The sequence below is a fragment of the Chlorocebus sabaeus genome, chromosome 4, assembly GCF_047675955.1.
Source record: "Chlorocebus sabaeus isolate Y175 chromosome 4, mChlSab1.0.hap1, whole genome shotgun sequence".
Classification (NCBI taxonomy): Eukaryota; Metazoa; Chordata; class Mammalia; order Primates; family Cercopithecidae; genus Chlorocebus; species Chlorocebus sabaeus.
In genome coordinates, this window is record NC_132907.1 from 8,575,716 (window position 1) to 8,599,503 (window position 23,788).

The window sequence follows — 23,788 nt, forward strand, 5'->3', positions numbered from 1 at the left end:
TATTAGACAGATCAATGAGACAGAAGGTTAACAAGGATATCCAGGACTTGAAGTCAGCTCTGCACCAAGCAGACCTAATAGACATCTACAGAACTCTCCACCCAAAATCAACAGAATTTACATTCTTCTCAGCACCACATTGCACTTACTCCAAAATTGACCACATACTTGGAAGTAAAGCACTCCTCAACAAATGCAAAAGAACAGAAATCACAACAAACTGTCTCCCAGATGACAGTGCAATCAAATTAGAACTCAGGATTAAGAAACTCACTCAAAACCACACAACTACAAAGAAACTGAACAACCTGCTCCTGAATGAATACTGGGTAAATGACAAAATAAAGGCAGAAATAAAGATGTCCTTTGAAACCAGTGAGAACAAAGACACAACATACCAGAATCTCTGGGACACATTTAAAGTAGTACGTAGAGGGAAATTTATAGCACTAAATGCCCACTAGAGAAAGCAGGAAAGATCTAAAATTGACATGCCAACATCACAATTAAAAGACCTAGAGAAGCAAGAGCAAACAAATTCAAAAGTTAACCCAAGGCAAGAAATAACTAAGATCAGAGCAGAACTGAAGGAGATAGAGACACAAAAAACCCTCCAAAAAATCAATGAATCCAGGAGCTGGTTTTTTGAAAAGATCAATAAAATTGATAGACCACTAGCAAGACTAATAAAGAAGAAAAGAGAGAAGAATCAAATAGATGCAATAAAAAATGATAAAGGGGATATCAACACCAATCCCACAAAAATACAAACTACCATCAGAGAATACTGTAAACATCTCTATGCAAATAAACTAGAAAACCCAGAAGAAATGGGTAAATTCCTAGACACATACACCCTCCCAAGACTAAACCAGGAAGAACTTGAATCTCTGAATAGACCAATAACAGACTCTGAAATTGAGACAATAATTAATAGCCTACCAATCAAAAAAACTCCAGGACCAGATGGATTCACAGCTGAATTCTACCAGAAGTACAAAGAGGAGCTGGTACCATTCCTTCTGAAACTATTCCAATCAATAGAAAAAGAGGGAATCCTTCCTAACTCATTTTGTAAGGCCAACATCATCCTGATACCAAAGACTGGCAGAGACACAACAAAAAGAGAGAATTTTAGACCAATATCTCTGAAGAACATCGATGTGAAAATCCTCAATAAAATACTGGCACATTGAATCCAGCAGCACATCAAAAAGTTTATCCACCGCAATCACGTCGGCTTCATCCCTGGGATGCAAGGCTGGTTCAACATATGCAAATCAAGAAACGTAATCCATCACATAAACAGAACCAAGGACAAAAACCACATGATTATCTCAATAGATGCAGAAAAGGCCTTTGACAAAATTCAACAGTCCTTCATGCTAAAAACTCTCAATAAACTAGGTATTGATGGAACGTATCTGAAAATAATAAGAGCTATTTATGACACACCCACAGCCAATATCATACTGAATGGGCAAAAACTGGAAGCATTCCCTTTGAAAACTGGCACGAGACAGGGATGCCCTCTCTCACCACTCCTATTCAATATAGTGTTGGAAGTTCTAGCCGGGGCAATCAGACAAGGAAAAACAATAAAGGGTATTCGATTAAGAAATAAGGAAGTCAAATTGTCCCTGTTTGCAGATGACATGATTGTATATTTAGAAAACCCCATTATCTCAGTCCAAAATCTCCTTTAGCTGATAAGCAATGTCAGCAAAGTCTCAGGATACAAAATCAATGTGCAAAAATCACAAACATTCCTATACACCAGTAACAGACAAACAGGGAGCCAAATCATGAGTCACTTCCCATTCACAATTGCTACAAAGAGAATAAAATACCTAGGAATCCAACTTACCAAGGATGTGAAGGACCTCTTCAAGGAGAACTACAAACCGCTGCTCAACAAAGTAAAAGAGGACATAAACAAATGGAAGAACATTCCATGCTCATGGATAGGAAGAATCAATATTGTGAAAATGGCCATACTGCCTAAGGTAATTTACAGATTCAATGCCATCCCCATCAAGCTACCAATGACTTTCTTCACAGAATTGGAAAAAAACTACTTCAAAGTTCATATGGAACCACATTGCCAAGACAATCCTAAGCAAAAAGAACAAAGCTGGAGACATCACACTACCTGACTTCAAACTATACTACAAGGCTACAGTAACCAAAACAGCATGGTACTTGTACCAAAACAGATATATAGACCAATGGAACAGAACAGAGGCCTCAGAAATATCACTACACATCTACAACCATCTGATCTTTGACAAACCTGACAAAAAGAAATGGGGAAGGGATTCCCTATTTAATAAATGGTGCTGTGAAAACTGACTAGCCATATGTAGAAAGCTGAAACTGGATCCCTTCCTTACAACTTATACAAAAATTAATTCAAGATGAGTTAAAGACTTAAATGTTAGACCTAAAACCACAAAAATCCTAGAAGAAAACCTTGGCAATACCATTCAGGACATAGGCATGGGCAAGGACTTCATGACTAAAACACCAAAAACAATGGCAACAAAAGCCAAAATAGATAAACATGATCTAAGTAAACTAAAGAGCTTCCACACAGGGAAAGAAACTACCATCAGAGTGAATAAACAACCTACAGAATGGGAGAAAATTTTTGCAATCTACCCATCTGACAAAGGGCTAATATCCAGAATCTACAAATAACTTAAACAAATTTACAAGAAAAAAATCAAACAACCCCATCAAAAAGTGGGCAAAGGATATGAACAGACACTTCTCAAAAGAAGACTTTTATGCAGCCAACAGACACATGAAAAAATGCTCATCATCACTGGTCATCAGAGAAATGCAAATCAAAACCGCAATCAGATATCATCTCACACCAGTTAGAATGGCAATCATTGAAAAGTCAGGAAACAACAGATGCTGGAGAGGATGTGGAAAAATAGGAATGCTTTTACACTGTTGGTGGGAGCGCAAACTAGTTCAACCATTGTGGAAGACAGTGTGGCAATTCGTCAAGGATCTATAACTAGAAATACCATTTGACCCAGCGATCCCATTACTGGGTATATACCCATTGGATTATAAATCATGCTACTATAAAGACACATGCACACGTATGTTTATTGCAGCACTATTCACAAAAGCAAAGACTTGTAACCAACCCAAATGTCCATCAATGATAGACTGGATTAAGAAAATGTGGCACATATACACCATGAAATACTATGGAGCCATAAAAAAGGATGAGTTCGGCCGGGCGCGGTGGCTCAAGCCTGTAATCCCAGCACTTTGGGAGGCCGAGACGGGCGGATCACGAGGTCAGGAGATCGAGACCATCCTGGCTAACACAGTGAAACCCCGTCTCTACTAAAAAATACAAAAAACTAGCCGGGCGAGGTGGTGGGCGCCTGTAGTCCCAGCTACTCGGGAGGCTGAGGCAGGAGAATGGAGTAAATCCGGGAGGCGGAGCTTGCAGTGAGCCGAGATCTGGCCACTGCACTCCAGCCTGGGCCACAGAGCGAGACTCCGCCTCAAAAAAAAAAAAAAAAAAAAAAAAAAAGGATGAGTTCATGTCCTTTGTATGGACATGGATGAAGCTGGAAACCATCATTCTGCACAAACTATCACAAGGAGAGAAAACCAAACACCGCCATGTTCTCACTCATAGGTGGGAATTGAACAATGAGAACACTTGGACACTGGGCGGGGAACATCACACACCGGGGCCTGTTGTGGGCAGGGGAAGGGATAACACTAGGAGAAATACCTAATGTAAAAGACAAGTTAACGGGTGCCGCAAACCTCCATGGCACACGTATACCTATGTAACAAACCTACACTTTGTGCACATGTACCCTAGAACTTAAAGTACAAAAAAAAAGAAGATTGAGAAATTATACTCCACCTCTTGAGGGTGGAGTATCTACATAAATTATTTGGAATGTTTCCTCATGAGAAATTTATTCTCCCTATTTATTTATTCAATAATTTTTAGTAATTTATATCAGTATGGTATTATAATTCAATAGTACTTAATTTTGTTGCTCAAATTGTTCCAACTTTGTCCACTAAGCTCTTTCATTTGGCTCCTGTATCCCTTTGACATACTCCCATTAGAGTGTGTGTGTGTATGTGTGTGTCTGTGTGTGTAACATTTTTTACATTCCGGAACTGCAAGATGCTCCAGGCTCATCTTAATCATTTCCTGCCTGAGTTCTAAGATCAGCCATTCCTCCAAGGAGCTTTGGTCCCTTTCTTTGGAAAATGGTATTAGAAACCAAGATTTGGACACTAGGTATGCTTATCACTGCTGGGATGTCACTGCTTCTAAGCCCTCTCACCTGAAAAAGCAAGGAAATATATGTGTGTATGCTAACCCCTATAAATACACATATCTATGAGTATTTCTGTGTGTATCCAATCTGTGTCTGTATTAAGCTAAACAGAAATTTATACCAATGTCTTTAATTTTCATCCACTGTTATATGGATTGTTTTAGCCTTCTCCCTTTGCTTATCTGTAATTTCTCACTTCAGCAGTGAAAAACCTGGCTTCTACTATCTGCCATGCATTTATTTAATTTTTAAATTTCAGTATACATATACAATGGTTTGAACAACTTTATCAACTAGAGTACAGTGCTTGTATATAGTTCCTTTTGCCTTTAGTGTTACAGGTTCTAAAGTTAATTAGATCAGCAACTTTTTCTTCCACTCCCTTCAGTGCAGTTCTGTTATACTTATATACATTTATACATTTGCAATATGATTCGATTATTTTGTCACAGTCTGCATTCCTTCAAATGATTTTTCAAAAATTTGCATATATTTTGGTTCATTCTTTGTGATCTAAAGTTCCATTAGTTTTGACAATGCATAATATCATGTGTTTACCATCACAATAGAATCACTGCTCTAAAAAGAATTTCCTGTTTTTCACCTAATAAACTCTCCTCATAGCCCAAGTCCCTGATAACTATTGATCTATTAATCATTTCTATAGTTTTGCCTTTACCATAATGTCATCTAAATGGAATCATAATGTCTGTAGACTTTTCATACTGACTTCTTTCACTAAGCAACAGGTGTTAAAGGTCCATTCATATCTTTTTAATCGAATTAGATATTAAAATGTATTTACTTCACTGTGACTTTAGTTGTGTTAGAATTAGTACTAATTGTAATAATAGAAGCAAGAAAAGAACACAATACTAATAGACAAAAGTGATTCACTCTGTTGAGAGAGGTTAGGAAAAATTTCACAAAGGAGGAAGAAAAACTTGGATTAAACTTTCTGTTTTAATGGTATTCATTGTAAAGGCAGTGACACAGACACACACACACACACACACACACACACACAGTCTCGCTACCTTAATGGAAAAAGTGCATTGATTTTGGTATATAGATTGCAGTACACATACAATAAAGTTAGTATGTGTTATGTTAGTAAAGTTTTATGTTTTTAACTTACTAATATTACTGAAACATTTTTCTTGTTTACATGTACTCTTCACAATTATAGTCTTCCATATGTTTTAAGCATATTTTTATTTTTATAAAATTTATACATGCCAACTGTAGATAATTAAGTAAATACAAAAAAGTATAAAAAGAAAAAAATGTATAATTCCATTACTCATCTGTAAAGGCAACATATTAGTGTATCTCCTACCAGACTTTAAATGGTTTTTAAAATTTTGCATATTTTTATTTTACCTAACATTATCATATTCTATTATTTAAGACTGTTCACAATCATAAATTTAATGGCTGTATAACAGTAATTATTTGGATATTCCCCTATGCTCATGTTTCCATTCCACTATTGTAAATAATCGTGATAATACTGTAACAAACATCTCTGTAATTGAGTTTTCTTTTTTTTTTTTTGTTTTTTTTTTTTTTTGAGATAGAGTCTTGCTCTGCCACCCAGGCTGGAGTGCAGTGGCATGATCTTGGCTCACTGCAACTTCTGCTTCCTGGGTTCAAGCGATTCTCTTGCTTCAGCCTCTCGAGTAGCTGGGATTACAGGTGCCCACCATCACTCCTGGCTAATTTCTGTATTTTTAGTAGAGACAGGGTTGCACCATATTGTCCAGGCTGGTCTCGAACTCCTGACCTCAGGTGATCTGCCCTCCTTGGCCTCCCAAAGTGCTAGGATTACAGGCATGAGCCACCATGCTAGCCTGTAAATAAATTTTCTATATATTTTAATTAATTTTCTCCAGGAAGACTCCTGCAAGGAAAAATAAATCCCAAATCCCATTTCAGTTGTGATAATTTCAGCTGTAAGTGACAATAACCCTCAACTAAAAAAGCTTAAACAGTAAGAAATCTATTATATCATATAAAAAGAAGCCCAATGTTAGATTCATGGTTGCTTCATTCACTGATACAGTGATGCAATCAGGAATCTTTGTATTCTTCTTCAACCTCTTTCATCCTCAGGATTTTGGTTTTGGTTGCAGGCTTAGACCCTCATTGCTGCAATATGGTTGCTGTGGTTTCAGGTATCATACCATTACCCAAATGCCACCAGGAAAGATGAGGGCAAGACACCAGATACTGACCCACCATGCTTAGGGCTTCGGATTTTCTTTCTGCTTGATAAACTTCTGTTAGCCATTCTTTTAGAGCAGTTCTGCTAGTGAAAAATTCTTAGTTTTCCTTCCTCTGAGAATGTCTTTATTTCATCTTCATTTCTGAAGAACATTTTAACTGGATATAAGGTTCTGGATTGATACTTCTTTTATTTCCTCATGAAAAAATTTTGTGCCACTTCCCCATGGTTTCTAACGAGAAATTCTTTGTGAGTCTAAGAATTTTTCTAGTATAGATAAAGCATCATTTTTCTCTGACTGCTTTTAAGCTTTTTCTTAGTGTTTAGTTTTCAAAAATCTGATTATAATGTGTTTGAACCTGGACTATTTTTTTAGTTATTGTGTTAGAGATTTGCTCAACTTCTTGAATCTGCTGTTTATGTCTCTTGTTAAATTTAGGGAGATTTTAGCTATTATTTGCACAAATATTTTTTTCAGCCCTGCACTCTTTCTTCTGTCCTTCTGGGACTCAGATGGCACAAATGTTATATTATTTGTTATCATTCAGTAGGTTTTTGAGGCTCTGTTCATTGTTTTTTTCCAATCTTTTTCCCCTGTTTTCAGATTGAATAATTTTTATTGATGTATCTTCAAATTCATGGATTTTTAACTCTGTCATATTCATTTTGCTCTTCAATCAATAGGCAGGTGTTAAATTTCATTCAACATATTTTTCATTTGTAAAATTTCCATTTGGGTCTTCCTGATACCTTCTGTTTCTTTGTTGAGACTTTATATTTCTTCATTTGTTTCAAGAGAATTCAAAATCACTTGTTGAAACATTTTATGATGGCTGCTTCAAAATCCTTGTCAGATAATTTCAACATCTGTCCTTTCTTGGTGTAGGTGTCTTTTGATTGCTTTTTTCTCATTCAAATTGAGATTTTCATGGTTTTTGCCATAATGGGTAATTTTATATTGTATCCTGAACATTATGAATACTAAGTATAAGACTCTGGTTTCTATTTAAATCTTCTATTTTAGCAAGGATTCAACCTTTTTATATAAAGAATGTACATCCTAGCCTAGTTTTGTGGGCTGTGATTCAAATGCCAATTTAGATTTCAAAGCCTTTGCAGTGTTATTCCGGTCTGCCACAGTTGTGTGCTTCGCAGAGACCAACTTGAATTCTGGGCAGTGTTTCAGAAGAGTGTTCAATTTTCAAACCCTTTGCTATGTTGTTTCTGGGGTTACATGCATGGACTTCTAAGAAGTTTTCTCAAGATTTCAACAGCTCCTTTCTTTCATTGGAAGGAGGAGTAACACCATTTCATTATTGTATGGCAGAGATAGATGATAAGGCTCTGCCCACAGTCTCTAGGCTGCAGCATCTGGTGAGGAAGGGAAGATGTATGGCTGCATGGCTTTTCTGTTGGTGTTCACCTGGAATAGAGCAGGTATGGTTAAAATGTTTATGTCCTGCTGGGCTTCTTTCCTCCATCCTTTGGCTAGGGCTTTTTGTCCTTTTGGGATCTGTCTGTGTGTATATATGTGCCTGTGTGTGGTTGTTGGTGTTTTAGGTTGTGCTCCTCTCCAAGACTAGGATACATAAGAGGCAAACAAAACAAAACAAAGACTAAGAGATTCATAGCTATGCCATTCTTCAAGTCCTGGGGACCCTAACCAGTCTGCTTTCTTTCCTCCAGTTTTGTCTTCTTTTACTTATGCTATGAATATTGTCCAGGGTTGGTTTGTTTTGTAAATAGTGGGAGGAATAGGATGAGTGAAATGTGTTTGCTCTATCTTGTTCAGACTGAAAACTCAGGACTTTGGATTCTTTGGGCAATGGGATACATTTGGATATTTTTGAGTAAGGGAGGGACATCATTTGGGTAAGGGAGGGACATCATTTCTACATTTTAGAAATATTGTGCTGCCTGTTGTTTAGGGAACTCACTGGGGCAGTGGTACATGTGGGGAGGATGGTGCATTGGACCAGAGAGTGGAGAAATGTGAGGAATTTGCAGAATTTTTACAGAATTTACTGGTAAGAGAAAGAGGAATTAGTTTTTCCAAGTTTCTTTGGCTTGAGAAATTGAGGGAATGATTGTATCATTTACTGACATAGGGATTTCTGGGGCAGAAGCAGAGTTGGTATTAGACATGGAAATCGGGAGTCCAAATTTTAGATGTGTCCAGCTCGAGATGCTAGGTACCCAAACAAAGACATTGAGTGTGCAGTTGGCTATTCAAGTCAAAAGTTTAGGGGAGAAATCAGGGCTGCTTATATGTAAGTTTGTAAACCATGAGTCAGAACATGATATTTAAAACCAAAAGACTGGTTAGATTACTTAGGAGTGAGTGTAAACACAAAGGAGAAAAGATCTAAAACACCGAGTCCTGCATCTCCCTAATATAGTATCTGCATTGACACCTCAGTGGAATTTGATGTAGCTCATTATTTGCTTGTTCTAACATATCCTTTCTCCTCATTTCAGCGACATCATCTGCTCTCTAGGTTTTTCTCCAGTTTTTTAGGATGTCCCTTCTTATTATTGGCAGGTCTTCTCCCTGCCTTCCTGACCTATCCCTTAAAAATTGTTTTATTTGGGGCCAGGTGCAGTGGCTCACACCTGTAATCTCAGCACTTTGGGAGGCTGAGGCGGGCGGATTACGAGATCAGGAGTTTGAGACCAGCCTGGCCAACATGGTGAAGCCCTGTCTCTACTAAAAATACAAAAATTAACCAGGCTTGGTGGCATGTGGCTGTAATCTCAGCTACTTGGGAGGCTGAAGCAGAAGAATTACTTGAACCCAGGTGGAAGAGGTTACAGTGAGTCAAGATCACACTACTGCCTTCCAGTCTGGGTGACAGAGTAAGACTCCATCTTGGAAAAAAAAAAAGGCTTCATTTTGTTTTGTTTTGCTTTTTCTCCTATAAACTGTAGTCTCTAAATGCCATTTTCCACTGGGGCTTACAGAAATGGCTGATTCCAGGTCTGAGGCAGGAAATATTTGTAATACAAGCCAGGTTTATCTTTCATGCTAATAAATAAGAAAGCTACCGATGACCACTGGGGTTATGTCAAAGGGACCCAGGGTCTAGCTGGAAAGAACTCTCACTGCATAGATTTGGGACAAGTTGAACATCAAAAATAATGATTACAATGGATTAAAACATATCAGGTATATTAAAATCTATGTGTTGATGATAGTACCAAAAAAGGTCACTTTTCAAGGATGCTAGGAAATCAACTCATTCTGAAAACTGGTAAATAAAAGGGAAGAGTCAAGTATTTATTTTGTCTTTCATATAAGAACTGTGCCTCAGGGTAATTAAAGATTTAATGTAGTAAAATTCTTCTTTGTGGAAAAATTCCAGCTAATAAATGTGGAGGGAATAATAGAATATCACCATTTTGCAAACTCTAATGAAATAATGGATTCAGGCAATGATAATAAATGGCTGATTAAAGATCAAGTTGACTACATCTGAATCCACTGATTTAGTATCATAAAAAAAGACAACAAGACATTATGTGTCTCCTGACAGACACTAGCCACATGTGGCTATTGAGCATCTGAAATGTGGCTATGGAACTCATGTGCTATAAGTGTAAAATAAACACTAGATTTTTAAGACTTGATCTGAGAAAAGTAAAATGTTCCATTAATGTTTTAAAATATTGATTAACTGTTGAAATGTTAAAATTTGGATATATTGGGATAAATAAAATATGTAATTAAAATTATTTTCAGCTGTTTTGTTTCACCTTTTTAAGATGTGGCTTTTAGAAAATTTAAAATTACATACATGATTTGGATTGTATTTCTGACTTGTTCACAATGGAGTCTTCAGTGGCCAGTACAGAGCTTGACACAGTTGTATAAATGAATGAAGTTGCTAATAGTTAAAATTATTTTATTATTTATTTATATGATTTCATCTACTAGAAACTCAACCCCAAATTGGGAGGAGCAGTGGGGAATGAGAGTGGTGGAAAGTGTATCAGATTTTAGAGAAAAGCAGTGGCTATGAGCCTGTAGATGTTCTGTAGTGGGAGACTGAAGACTATAAAAATGCTTGGTATTGTATTAGTTCATTCCCACACTGCTGTAAAGAACCACTTGAGAATGGGTAATTTTTGAAGAAAAGAGTTTTAATTGACTCACAGTATGCAGACTTAATCAGAAGCATAACTGGGAGGCCTCAGGAAACTTACAATCATGGTGGAAAGTGAAGGGGAAGCAGACATATCTTACCATGGCAGAGCAGGAGAGAGAGAAAGAGGGAAATGCCACACATTTCAAACCATCAGATGCCATAAGAATACACTCACTATCATAAGAACAGCAAAGGGTAAATCTGCCCCCATGATCCAATCACGTCCCACTAGGTTCTTCCCCTCGAATGTGGGGATTACAATTTGATGAGATTTGGGCAGGGCACATGAGCCAAACCGTATCATGTATAAACCAGGTCTGTCTCAACTCTTTTTCCCCAACTTCCACTCTAGTTTATCTCTCTACCTTTCTTACTTTTCTCACTTTTTCTTCACATCCTGCAATCTTTTGTTTTGTTTTGTTTTGTTTGTTTCATTTTCTTTTTTCAGTTTAAAAATCTATTGAGCCATTGACTAAGAATAAAACATATAATTTGAAATAAAAAGAAGCCTTATAACTAAAAGAGATCCTGGAATTTTAGGTAATTTTTCTTAACCTATTCCTCTTTTTTTAGTTCTTTCTGGCTGCTATAAAAAACTATCATGGATGGGGTGGCTTATAAGCAACAGACATTTATTTCTCACAATTCTAGATTCTGGGAAATCCTACATCAAAGTGCTAACAGAGTTCATATCTGGAGAGCACCCACTTCCTGGTTTATAGACAACCATCTTCTTGTGTCCCCACATGGTAGAAGGGGCAAGGGAGCTCTCTGGGGTCTCTTTTTAAGAGCACAACCCCATTTATGAAGGCTCTGCCCTTATGACCTAATCATCTCCTAAAGGCCCCACTGTCTAATCACATTAGGAGTTAGGATTTCAACATATGAATTTGACAGGGACACATTCAGTCTATAGCACTCTCCTTCCCCCAAATTAAGGGGTTGGCCATTATGTTTTTTTTTCCTGGTGCTCATTTTGTAACAAATGCAATGCATTTAATGACACTACCTACCCTTTCATACCTACGTGTCATCTAAAGCCTATTAAAGACTTTTTAACCCCCAATTCTTGAAAATCTCCCTTCGTTCATTGGTAATATGAGAAATATATGATATCATGATTGTAGCATTAAACATGTTTTAGGGTGATTAAAAAATATATGTAAGTAATACTCTCAGGGGCATGGACGTGGAAGCCACAAAATGGTTTGAGAAAGAAGCCAAAGGGTGAGGAATGTGTGAGTGAATCATCTATCACTGAACCTGCACATTCTCACGTTTAGTAAATATTAATCCACCTCTTATAAATCTTATGGTGTGACTTTATTAATGATTTGAAAAGTTTAGAATTCACAACCATAGAATGTAGATTTTCACATATAAATATGAAACTATATTACGAAAATTTTTGCAATACCCATTCCTTTAGCCTCCTTTAGAACTTAGAACTTTCCCTTTCCTTTCTTACATGGTAATTCTCCCAAGTTTTGCTAGGAAACCAGCTGGATAGTTAGTTGACCCTCAAATGTTGATGAGTATATTACATATTCAAGAAACTAATTTTTATTTTAACAGGGGTCTCTAAACACAGTTGTTTCCTGTGAAACAACACATTAATACCGAATTATTATTGGTGAGAGGGGTATTTTTGGACCGCCTTAAGTTTTGCTCACAGCATTTAAAGGCACTGGTGTTTTGACTGTTCCATGTCTACTGCCCCAGGCCTGGCTTTATCTGATTAGGCCAGGTTCATATGTGAGAAAAGAACTACATCTGCACAAAGGAAATGGAACTTTGAGTCTAAACATTATAATGAGCTCTGTCACAGCAACTATGTGTGTGTAGAGTATCCCGGTTCTGAGATCTAACAGTCTGAGTCTGAATCTGGGGCACATTACTTACTCTTTGTGTGACATTGGGCAAATTACTTGTCTCTTCTGTAAAACTGATAAAATATTGACGTCTGTCTCAAAAGAATTGTTGAAATTCAATGAGTTAATACCTATCAAGTGCTTAGAATAGTTCCTGGCCTTTGGTAAGTGTTTAGCCTCAGCTATTATTATATGAGAGATACCAATAGAATGTGTCTGGATTTCTCATGTGGATATCCTCAGGTCTAATTCATTTATTTGTTCCTGCCACGTTACAGTCAATTTAGAAGCAGTTTAAAACTTGACTCACATTAGGTATTATTCACATAATGAATGTTGGTAAACAGTTATAGTTTTCCAAATTATGCTTATGAAATTGAAATCTTGGACAGCGTATCTAGGTTACAGTAATATAAAGGTATTATAAATAGTTGAAAATAATCTACTTCTAGGGACACACTTTGGCATGAATTTCCCAGTGAATTTTAGAACTAAATGTATGAAATCACATTATATGAAAAAAAGTGACCCTCAATATTTCTGAAATAAAAATGATTATGAATAAGTTAAAATAAAACTTTCATTATGCACAATCATCCTTTATATGTGTCAAAATACTTAGTATTGTTCCACCTTCTATAGTTTCTTGCCTCATAGGTAGCTGGGTTAATAGATATGAATTTAGTACATGAGTCAGGACTCTTGGTTGCCAGAAACCAAAACACAAGTCAAAATGGCTTAATTCAAAGAGAAATGATTTATTTACTCATGCAGCTCGGAAATCCAAGGGACTGACTTCAGGTATGGTTGTTGTAGTCTTTCAATTCTTCTTTCCTCTATATAGAATTCCTACTGAAGTAGATTCTCCTCAGGTTATGATAACAGCATGTTTAGACTTACATTCTCATGCCAAAACCAAAAATCAAAGCTAAAAGTTCTTCTGAAAGTTTGCTGAAATGATTTACTTTCAACAGACTGACCTACCTCACACACCTATCTTTGAAAATTCACTTTGGCCAGTGGATTTCAGTCCTAGGGTCCTAGAGTGTTTTGTCTTTGGAGCAGGAGAGGGTGAGACGGTGGGGGTTGTGCAGAGGGGTGTTTTTCCAAGGTAAAATCAGGGTCTTGCTATCAGAAAAGGGAGTACTAGGCAGGCAAACCCAATAGATGCTGCTCTAACCAGGAGGTGGTAGATCCCTGGCCCTTTTCCATTGTTGCTTCCTTCTGCATCCTTGGAAGACATCCTAAATTGATCATGGTGCCCTTTACAAATCAGCAGACTTACCCTTGGAATCATTTTTAAGATGATCCTTCAAGCAGATCTAACCTGTGGATATACACTGACACTCTCATTGAAATCTATTTGCCAGACCTAGTTTAGACAAAAAAATGAACCAGGCTATAAGTCTTAATATTTGATTTAATGGGCTTGTATCGCCTGCTGCCTTAGGTTGGGTTTCCTAGACAAAGACCCTGAAATGAAGACTTGAGTGCAGTAAGTTTATTGGGAGTAATCTTGGGAAGCAGGATTGGGAATAAGGAATCCCATTGAAAGTGCCAGAACTGGGCTTGCCCTTTAGAGTTGTCTCAAACTGAGGCAAGGGGCCAAGGCTTTTATCCATGTTGGCCACTTTTGTGTGCAGGCTGTCATCAAGGAGGGGGTGGAATCTTGGAAGATGCAGCTGCCCTGGTCACAGGGTGATCCTGCATGGAGGCACACACTGTGAGCCGCCAGCAGCCAATACTGCAGGCTGTTGGGGTTCTAAGCACAGCTGACTAGTAGAGATGAATGGGACTAGTTACATGGATTTAAGATTAATTATAAATTAAGATCTTCAGTGAAGATATTATTTGCCTCAGTAAGTACTAACTTTTTGTTTTATTTTCCTTTAACCCAATTCCTTGGGTATTGTTTTTAAACAGGCAATTTGAATAGATATGACTTTGTCAGCAAATCCTCTGAAGTATGTTTCCACAAATGGTAATGTTAGATACTCTGTAGGCATCTATCTTCCTTTGAGGAATTTAGAGTTATCAGTCTCTGTAAAAAGATTGTTCAAGACTGAATAGACAATGTGTACAAGTACTATGTAATAGTAATATTGAAGGTAATCAGAATTACTGGGCTAGAAGGAGAGAATTAGGCATTTTTGACAATAAAGCAGTAGAATTTTATGCAAGAAAGGATAAGATCAATAAAGAGGATTAAAAAAAGAAAAGAAAGAATCAAGATAAGTGGGATTGCTAAAGTCTAATTGTGTAGGGAGTGGCATAACACAAAGTCAAGGGCTGCTATAGATGTAACACAAATTTTTGAACGACATAAGCAAGGTTCATTAATATCATAAATCTAAAAAGCCAGTTAGGACTTTAGCCATCAGAGAGTGATAGCTGCAAGACAGATGAAACTATTTAAATGATTCCTTCCAAAACATTCCTCATAAGTCTCAGATCAAGATTTTGTTTAAATAAGGAGCAGCAAAACTCATCAGCTCATTACTATCAACAAACACAATTTTGTGTTAACAGAAAATGGCTGTAAGTTAAATAGTATTTGTAAATTATAATAAAAAAATGATAACTTTAAAAACAGAAGCATCCGAGAGCATGGATGACAAGTTTGATAAACTCTGATGGAATAAACAAAACAGTAACTTACAGTAGCATTTAGAGTTATACATTTTATACTATTAGGGCTGGAAATGGCCCCAGAGATCAACCAGTTCAACTTGATTGGTTTTCTAGTTGAAGAGAAGGAGAAAACAGGTCTAGAGATGTTAGATGACTTACTCAGCTAGTGGGAAAGCCTGGACAAGGAAGCTGATCACAGTATATCTAGTGTAAGCTCAGTGCTTGTCACTGTGCACTGTATAAAAGCAAAAGTGTGCGCTACCTTTCCTGTCCTCAAGGAGCCTGAAATCAAGCTTGATCTTTGCCAGACAAACATATATATTCATCTCAGGTATGTGTCTCAAAAATTGAAGGAATGGCAAATTTGGGTGTAGGACAGTTATGAAATTACCTGTAGCCTCTTTTTCTTGGTTTAATGTGTTTTCATAGTAAACTTACAGGAACAGCACAGAAGATAGACAACATTAAAAACAGGTACTTGCATGTAGGACAACTCAAAAACGTTTGGTGAATGGATTAAATCTACTGTATGACAAAAATGCCACCATTTAGTTGCCGTCAATAGAAAATTTACTTGTTTTTTAAAAAATCCAAATGTTGGCTTTGTCCAGAAATATTTAACACGTTTATTTATAATTATTATAAAGTTGAACCACTGAAACTTGTTCACTGAAACGTTTGACTTGCATTAACGCTTTGTGTCTCCACATAATATTAAAAATTCACATACAAATGAAAGTGGAAAAACTGCCAATCCTTGATTTCTATCCCCTATTTTTCCACTCGCAATCATAAATTTAGGTACCTTCTGACCCCATGGGGGAAAAAAAAATCTAACATTCAGAACTACTACCAATAATAACAGGAAGAAGAATTTTTTTTTTTTTTTTTTTTTTTTTTTTTTTAGAATGAAATGTTTCCCATCATAGTGGATTTTAAAGTACCTTCTCCACGTTTGCGGCGTGCTAGCTGGATGGCTTTTGACATAATTGTTACACGTTTGGCATGGACAGCATACAGGTGGGTGTCTTCAAAAAGGCCAACCAGTTAGGCCTTACTTGCCTCCTGCAAAGCACCAAGAGCTGCACTCCAGAAGCGCAGTTCTGTTTTAAAATCCTGAGCGACTTCTCGCACCAGACGCTGGAAGGGAAGTTTGCGAATCAGAGGTTCAGTGAATTTCTGTTAACGTCTAATTACACGGCGTGCCTCAGTACCAGGCCTGTAACAATGAAGCTTATTCGCCCGTCCAGTAGAAGGCGCACTCTTGCAAACGGCTTTTGTAGCCAGTTGCTTCCCGGGTGCTTTACCACAGGTGGATTTGCGTGCAGTCCGCTTTGTAGGAACCACAGTATAAATACCTCCTTGCTTAACCCCCTTCCTCTTTGGCTGGAGCTTAGCCAAGCAAGAGGCAGTGCTGGCATTAGAGGGCGACGGCGGCGCAGCGGCGGCATCTGTAGTCTCTTAATGTAAAAAGTGTTCTTTACAAACTCTCTGAACTGGGCACAGGGATAAAATTTGATTACCCCAAAAGTATAGGGAATTGATGGACATACTTGGAATTCTGAATGTTTAAATATTTTTCTTCCTCTCTTTCTGGATTCTCAGAATTCAGAATCCACCCAAAACCCGTCTCCCAAATTGGAATTTTCAATGTGGCTCTTTCTTGAGAAACATAATGCCTTGGAGCTATCTTAATGCTTATTCATGGTCAGTGAATTTTTTTAAGTGAGAATGTGGGAGGAAGGATCATCTAGAAATATACCTGAGGAAAGAGAAGAGGTCTTTGGTTTGTGAAAGAAAAAAGTCAGTAATTTATTTGAAATTTCCGCATATGAGAAAATTTTAAGTGCTTTGAAATCGGTTTTTTAAAGTTTATTCATTCATTTATTTATAAATATTTATTAAGGCAGACGTTTTTCTAGATGTCAAGGACACAGCAGTGAACCAAACAGACATCAGTTTCTTCCCTCAGCAGGCTTATATTCCAGTTGGGGTGAGAGACACAATAAACAAATAAAGAAGTTAAACATGTAGCATGTCGGATGGTAACAAGTGCTATGTAGTGAAGGGGATCAGGGCTTTGGAGCGGGGATTGCTATTTAAAATCGTGCATGAGGGGAATCTTCACTGAGAAGATGACGTTTAAAGAAAACTAAAAGAGGTGGGGAAGGCAAGCTGTGTAGCTCTCTGAGGGAAAGAGCGTCCCTGGAGGAAGAGTGCTGCCGGCAGAGGAACAGCATATTCCAAGCTCCGAACGGAGCATGCTTCAAGTGTTTGAAGGGGCCAGTGCACGTGGTGCAGAATGAGCGGGAGGTAACATCAGAGGAAAATGGAGCATCATATTCCGTAGGACCTTGAAAGTCATTTAAGGACTCTGGCTTTCACTTTTTCTTTTTCTTTTTCTTTTTTTTCTTGAGACAGAATTTCACTCTTGTCGCCCAGGCTGGAGTGCAGTGATGCAATCTCAACTCACTGCAACCTCCGTCTCCTGGGTTCAAGCGATTCTCTTGCCTCAACCTCCCGAATTGGCTTTTACTTTGATTGAGATAGTAAATCGTTGGAGTTTTGAGCTAAAAAAAAATCACTGGAGAGGAATGATGTGGGCTGATCTTTATATGAAAAAGAATACTGTGGGCTGCTGTGTTGACAATATCCTGTCCCGGTCTGGGGCAGAAACAGGAGACCAGCTCAGAGGCTACTACAGTAAGATAAGAGCTAACAGTGGCTTGAAGCCAGCTGGTAGCAATTGAGATGGTGAGAAGCTGTCAGAGACCTGGACATACTCTGTAAATTGAGCTGACCTGTTTTGTTAATGGATTAGATGAAAGAAGTGAGAAAGGGAGAGGAACCCAGGATGGTTCTAAGATTTTTGCCTTGAACAATTGTAAGATTGGAGTTGCCGCTTGCCGAAATGGGCGCGCTGGGAGGAGCAGTTTGGGAAGGTGGAAGGCTAGAAATTTGGTTTTCAAATTTGGTTTTGCTTTGTCTTGCACTCAACAATGTTGAAAAACAAATTTCTCTTGCCTTGCTTTGCAATTAAAAGTAATTGCGAAAACCACAATTACTTTTGCACCAACCTACCTAATATTTGTTCTTAGTGTGGTTTGCGATTTGCTGTGTGTGTGACTATGTGAAAAAACAACAATCTTAACAACTTGAAATAAATTAACTTCATGTCAGTTTTGACCAAGACACCTATCAGAGGCTGTTATTTATTATTTATTCTTTTCTATTTGATTTTTAAAGGGATATTTACTCTGGATATAAAATTCTGAGTTGACAGAATTCCCCAACACCCCCCTGCCACGCTCATAAGTACTTTAAATACATTTTCATTGTAGAAGCTTTTATTTTATTTTTTTTGTGTGTGGAGAGTATAATAAAAGATTTGTGATTTACATATTTGTATTTACATTTAAATGGAAAGATTTATATTTTATGCAAGTCAAGGTCTTTTTTTAAAAAACCCAGAATGCCAGGAAAAATAAAATGTACAGTTATTAATGGTAAGATAGAAATAATAGAATCAGTCAAATGTCAAAGGGTTTAATGATAGATTAATTTTTATTGTATGATTTTCAGAGTGAATCCCAGGTAGTATATCTTTTCACTCATAAATACTTCTGTGAAAATGTTTATGGCTGAAGAACATGTTTAATTCACTTATTCATCTAGCTACAGTTTTTAGTTGCTATCCATGTACTATCACTTAGAAGGCTTTATCTGTCTACAGTGTAGGTATAAGAGATTCTTAAAGCAACTCTTAAGTGTTGCTGTAAGTCAGGGGTCCCCAACTCCCAGGCCACAGACTGGTATACCCATCCATCTCCACCTTCCCTGCCCTAGCCATCATCCATGTAATAATTGTCTTCCATGAAACCAGTTCCTGGTGCCAAAAAGGTTGGGGACCACTGCTCTAAGTGACAACAATAAAGTTACATAAAATTTCTTCAGTGAGATTACACTATACATATTAAAATAAAACATTTCCTCATTCAGTCTTGTGTGAAGTATTTGAGTTTTATAGGAATATTTGTGTAAATACAAGTTATATACATCTTTGAAAAAGTATGGCTTCTGTACAACTAATTGAAATGCAGCTCAGCCTATGTCTGCAAATGAACTGAACTGGGAGATTAAAAATATTTTAATGTTCTGTTTAAGAAAGCAAAAAATTTTAAGTGATCCAAAGAGAAGTTTCTAAATCAGAGATATTTTTAAAAAATTTAAGTGGAAATGAACTTTCAGCTACTATACAACTTTGGAAAATTAAGAGATTACTTAAAAAATATTTTGCCTAATAGATTGATTAATATATATTTATCTTTCAGTTACCTACAGAATTCAATTGCACAGATTATCATCACATTTTTAAGGCCTATAAGAGAAATTTGTTTTAGCCAAGAATATTCCAAAAGATATTGAAAGAAGGGCATTGATTTCAGCTATTCTCAGATACTTCAAACTGATCTTTGTGGTACATCAAGGATTTATTTTGGAAAGGACATCATAGGCTTGCAGGTCTGGAAGTGCCCATAAGGGTTCATCTAGTTCATCATGTCAGTCTAAGGATTATTAAAATTGCCAGATGCAAAACCAGTTATAATAGGCTGGTTTTCCAACCTGTGAACTCTGGAGAACTCTTCTAAAGGCAGAATCTCCTTTTCAAAGATATTAAGAATAAGGTTCTTCCTCATTTCACTTTTGCTGAGTCCCCAACAGTGGTGGTGTGTTTTAAAGGGTCTCCTCACAATACTTTAAACCCTTAAAAGAGTTTAGAACTTAAACTTCAAATAATCTTCTCTTTGTCAAGGTCTTTTGGTGTTCTTCAAATAATAGTCCTTTGTTTAAAGAAAATCAGACTTAAACTTGTGCATTAAGTGATTAAAGTAAAAGCTCATTATTATGTTTTCCCTGTTACTTCACCTCTGATCTTTCAACTATGACCTCTGCTTTTGATCCATTTCCAAAGTATTAAAATATAACCATTATAAAGAACTAGGGTCTATAATAGCACAATCACCAACATGTCCTTTGGATATTTCTTATTATTCAAGCCTTGTTCTTCAGTTTTGAGACTACCTAGTATTCTTTTGGTTCACTTCATATCAGTGGTTACACAACTTTCTCTCTCAAGGGACTCTTTCAGCATCTAATTACTCTGAATGTTAAAATCATTAAAACATTAAAAACATTCTGATTTTTACAACTATGCTTATAAAAGAAAATAAGAACAAAAATGAAAAAAACTGGGTAGAGGATAAGTGATTATTTCCAAAATATTTTTTAATATTGTTGTAATTTCAATAGTCACAAATAGGTAGGTATATATATATATACACCTACATAAAATACTACAATGGATTAAAAATAGCAAGCATGTTAAAATCTCAATGATTTTGCAAAGCATACCCATTAGTCACTCTTGATAACAAAGTTACTGTTCTGAAGACTGAGCCAAAAAGGTAAAGAATTTTTAAAAATCTATTTCTCAAATTTGAGAAGTTCGAAAATGCCCTCTGTCAATTTCCACCAAATACCAAAAAAGTTCCTTTCCTTTATTCTCAGCATTCCACATGTGTTTTATAAATGCCACAATTGTAGTGTGCTGGAGTTCCAGGGTCTTATAAGATCAATTTTGGAACATTTAGGGACTTATTAATAAATATTCTTATTAGTAATGTATTTCAATAAAACATTAGTGGTGCTACTTTTAAATGAAAAATGAAATTTTTTTTTTTTTAATGCTATGTATCAATGGATTACAAAAAGTAGGGCCAAATGTGGGAGAGTAAGGATTTCATTGATGTTTTCTTCCAGTGCTCACCAGACTCTCAAAAGGTCCTTTTTAATCCTTGAAGCCAGGTCCCATCTCAAAATATCTCAAAAATTCCTTAGCATCTTATGGAGGAATGCATTTTAGCTTAAATTTGCAATAAACTCTTAGACATTAAATTACTAGAGCTTTGGAGTATGCACTTCCATGGCACCAGGGCATTGCTATACATTGTTGCTTGTTTGTTTGTTTGTTTTTGTAAATGGGTGATGTTGACACCTCCCACTCCAAATCAAATCTATATTACGATGAATCCTGATCCAGGACATGTGTCTATTCTAATCCACCTAGCTGCCTATACTTCCTCTTACTGTTCTCCTTGCTGGTTTTGGCTCTTATCTCAGCAGGAATTCTATGGCAAACTTCTTCTAGAACACATTTCTTCTTTAAAAAGGAAAAGGCAAGCTCCTATTCTACTTTTGCCCATCCTTGACTGTAAACACATTCACTTACATTCAACAAGCATATTCACTTAAAATATTTATGTCTGCAAACTTTCAGGTGCAGCTAAAATACTCCTGTCTTCAAGGAGTCTTCATCCAACTCCTTACGTGGAGTTAACTGCTCCATTCTCTTGTACAGTCATAGAACTTGATTTATAACTGTATTACAGCATTTACTGTGCTCCTTAGTCACTTATTCACTTTATGGTGTAGATCTCATTGGATGTGAGCTGTTCAAGAGCAGAGGTCATGTCTTGTTTATCTTTCTCTCTAACATAGTCCTGAACCTTGGTAAATGTTCAATAAACATTTGTTGAAAGAATAGAAGAATTAATGAATGGATAAATAAATAAATGACCTTGTATACTTTGGTTGCCTCTCTGCCAAATAATTTCTTACTTGTTGTTATGGCATTTTTGTGTGCTTGTTTTCATGGATACTATGCTTTTACATTTATTAAGTAGAAATTTGGTCTTTAGTCTAAATAAGTAGCCCTAACTCTTAATTTCCCTTTAAATTCTATTTGAATAACCCATGCTTTAGTAAAGCACTATAGGAACTTAATTTTATGTTTGCCTACACTAGAAAATCCTTACTGAATTGCTACAGAAAGGCAAAAATTAGGGCTGGTCAAGGAAATGACCAAATCATTTGGTTTGTTTTATTAGAGCTTGCCGTCCACACAAACATTTGATTTCTAGTTTACTTGTGGTAGCTTTTCCCCCCTCTTAGTAAACATCTGGTAATCAGAAGGAAAGCAGCAATCTCGTGAGTAATATAAATGTGGAAATGTTTTCCACCAACTTGATAGTTGGGGAGTCTGGGGCCAAATGGTGATACTTATTTTCTGACAACCTCCACTTTCTTCTGCCTCTCCTTCCCTACTGTCCTGGCTATTCTTTCCCTAGCCCTCCTTTCCCCTCCCACTTCAAAGGATCTCATTTTGATTTAGAGGATAGTGTGGGTTAGGAGGTCTAGTTCTGTGAGTCATAGTTTCCTCATCTTTAAAGAGAGATAATAGGTCCAGATGCTTATGAAAATCAAATACATAATGCATAAGAAAATTCTCTGTGAACTCCATGAAACTACATAAATCTGAAGGATTACTATTTGTAATTTATTAGAGACATCACCTGAAGAGCCAGAATTCAGTAACTTCTATTTGTATCTTTCTGTGTTCTTTTGATGGTAGCTAATGCAATAATCAGTTCTTGTTGTAATAAGGATGTGTTTAGGGCATGCCCATGGGGCATTTTAGCAATAACCACTTGAAGAGGGTGTCTCTTTCTCTGTTGTCTAACCCTGAAGAGCCAGGCTTACAGGCATGGAGGACAGTGGGATGAGAATGACCATGGGGCACGGAAGGATAGGCAGTGAGGGCACGTGGAGACACAGGTAGAAAGCCACAGAATATACCTACACCCTGAGATGGCCCTATGGTCAAAGAACCAAGGCAGTAATTAGACAATTTTCTTCTAAACAAAATTAATGTATACAGATTAAAATGGAAATTTACGTTGTAAAACAGCCATTTAAAAAGTTTAAATTATTAGATTAGAAAAACATCTCAAGTTAAAATAAGCTTTGTTCATAGAATTCCTAACCTTACAATTGAAAAGAGATGCCTTCAGTTGTAAGTAGGTAAGTTGAAAGTAGTTACCTTTCAAGACTATTCATGGAAAGCCAAGGGTGAAATCTAATATTCTAAGTGGGCTGCCTACTCGAGTGTATACTATGCTGTCTTTACTTTTAGGTGAGAAACTGTATGATTAAAGAAAGATGTTAAAAAAGACTCATGATGCACCAATGTGTGTACACACTGCACACATATGTACTCACATATATAATGCACTTGTTAAGAGATACGGGAATGACTGAAATTTTATGTTAATTAAGCTCAACTTTTATGTTCTTCCAAATGATCTTAATTATTTATCTACTATAAAATTAATAATATTTCTTTTGTCAATTTTAAAACAAATATTTTGTAAAAAATTAGTTTGGGGAGATTGCAGAATATCATGGAAAACATATTCTTTAAACTTCAGTACACCAGACAGTTCAAGAAAGGTGAAAAATAGGAAGATGATAAAAGTGATAAATACAAATAGAAAAGCAGAGAACCCCGATCCTTAATCTTTGTTATTTTGTTAAGAAACTGTTTCTTTATCTTTAGAAATGTCCTCCAGGCTAGTTCATGAATGTGGTAAGCATTAATATTTTCCAATACATTTATTTAGCTTTACTCTCCTCAAAAAATGGGTGCTATACAAAGAATATTAGAAATATATGGTTTGA

General features: G+C 36.6%; 1 long non-coding RNA gene across 1 annotated transcript in view; it reads left to right on the forward strand.

Moving 5' to 3' along the window:
- The first annotated feature begins 7,751 nt into the window (after window positions 1–7,751).
- The window catches only part of LOC103224306 (uncharacterized), a 114,656-nt gene continuing 98,619 nt past the window's right edge, over window positions 7,752–23,788 (forward strand). The window contains exon 1 of the long non-coding RNA XR_005234630.2: window positions 7,752–8,001. This is a non-coding gene — a long non-coding RNA (uncharacterized lncRNA). The remainder of the gene's footprint in view (window positions 8,002–23,788) is intronic.